The sequence below is a fragment of the Heterocephalus glaber genome, unplaced genomic scaffold (assembly GCF_053883595.1).
Source record: "Heterocephalus glaber isolate CG9 unplaced genomic scaffold, H.glaber_assembly_v1.0 deba00001531, whole genome shotgun sequence".
In the NCBI taxonomy this organism is placed as follows: domain Eukaryota; kingdom Metazoa; phylum Chordata; class Mammalia; order Rodentia; family Bathyergidae; genus Heterocephalus; species Heterocephalus glaber.
Genome location: NW_028258329.1, coordinates 1,423,455 through 1,425,220, shown reverse-complemented (window position 1 = coordinate 1,425,220; position 1,766 = coordinate 1,423,455). Strand labels below are relative to the sequence as shown.

Genomic DNA, 1,766 nt, shown 5'->3' with positions numbered 1-1,766 from the left:
GCCCTATTGTATTTCACCTCGAAACGGCAGCATAAAGCTCAGATTGCATGATGGCCTTATCTGAAACGAGGGAAGCATTCTCACGGACTCTTCCGTAGGTGGCATGTGAAGTTCTGATTGTATCTATCACTGCAGCCCCGCTGAGGCTGAGTAGGTAACTGTGGCTCAAATCAGTGATAACCGGGAGTTGTGTTGTGGAAATGGGAATGGAGAGAAGGCAGGCAGTCTGAGAGATATTTACAAAAGACACTTTTCAGAACTACATCTTAAAAGGATCTATTGTATGCCCCATAATGGATGATGTTTGAAGCAATCGCTTGCAAAAGACTAAAACGACCTTTATGGCCAAGGCTTGCATTACCTCCCACAGCAGCTGAGAACCTAGAACTGCTCTTCAGGCACGGACAGAGACGGGGGCAGTCTCTCTGCGAGCAGCAGGGGCAGAGCCAGACAGTCCAGGGAGCCAGCCCAGCCCAGCGACTGGTACAGGATGCCCCCAGGCAAGGCCACCTGTGCTGGGCACGCACTGGCCACCAGGTATGCGGCTCCCATGCAGCTGGGGTGTGCAGGCAAAGAAGCAAGTTAACCCCGTGCTGAAAATGGCTCTGAAGCTGAGATTTCAAGGCCCTCCCACCTCCCCCATTTTGACCCTGCCCGCCTAACCACAGGTGTGACTGCGCTCAGGCTGACCCCAGGCCTCAATGTCCCCCACGCGCTGTCTGTTGGAAGCCGACCCGGGTGCATAGCTCTGGTTTTCCTCTCGCCCTAGGTCCCTGTCCAGGCTCGTTTGTGCCGTTCCCGAGGCTGCTGGCTTCCTCACACCCAGCTCCTGCAGGCAGAAACGGGAGCAATGCCAACACTGCCTTGGCTGGAAGCTACGGATTCCTTTGTCTGAATTTGACCATTAAATAACTGTACATGAATTAAATAAATGTAACTATTGTAATAATTGTAAATTAAACGGTGTGTAATATTTGCACTAATTTTAGGAAAGGATTACTTGGCATATGACAATCCGTAGAGCCTTCTAAACAGCAGCTCTCCCTCAGGACTGGGGTCTCCTAAGAGTCCTGCTTAGAGTCTCGCTTAATGAGCATATAGATGATGTCACAGGCTTTCCTGTAATCCAAAAGATTCCAGATTCCCACACCGGGAGTCGAACCCGGGCCGCCTGGGTGAAAACCAGGAATCCTAACCGCTAGACCATGTGGGAACCGTTGCCTAGTTATTGCCAACGGAGCCAATTGAAGCAGCTGCTTTCACTTCCGCCTTTTGCGTTCGGCCCTGCCCCTGGCGCCAGGCCCGCTCTACGCCTGCGCGGGGCTGCGGCGCGCGCCCGACTCCAGGTCTGCGGCTGCGGCCGGGTTCCGCCGCGCGTTCCCGTGCCGCGCCCTGAGGAGCCCAGGCCCAGCCCCAGCAGCTGCAGACACTGCCACTGCACGGGGTCCTCGAAACCGCCTTGCTGCAGCACTGCCGACACCGTCCAGGCGGCCAGGAAAAGAATTTTGCAGGAGCTGAGTTAGTGTCGGGTGTGACATTTGGGGGTGGGGCAAGGAAACATGGTGGAAACTGAAGTACAGTTATAGAGCAAGGCATCAAGATCTGTCTCTTTGGTTTGATGATAGAAATAATTAAAAATGAGCATTAATAGCTCACATTTTCCTTTTACTGGAGACTTGGTGACGTTTAATAATTTAGATATAGGAATGTTTACATCTGAAAGATAACTGGATTTTCAAGGCCCAAACCTCAGAGATATCCGGGAT

At 52.5% G+C, this 1,766-nt stretch overlaps 1 non-coding gene across 1 annotated transcript; it reads right to left on the bottom strand.

Annotated features, from left to right (window-relative positions):
• Positions 1-1,141: 1,141 nt before the first annotated feature.
• On the bottom strand, positions 1,142-1,213 carry Trnae-uuc (transfer RNA glutamic acid (anticodon UUC)). Its single transcript has one exon. It is a non-coding gene; the product is annotated as a tRNA-Glu (tRNA).
• Between the last annotated feature and the right edge of the window lie 553 nt (positions 1,214-1,766).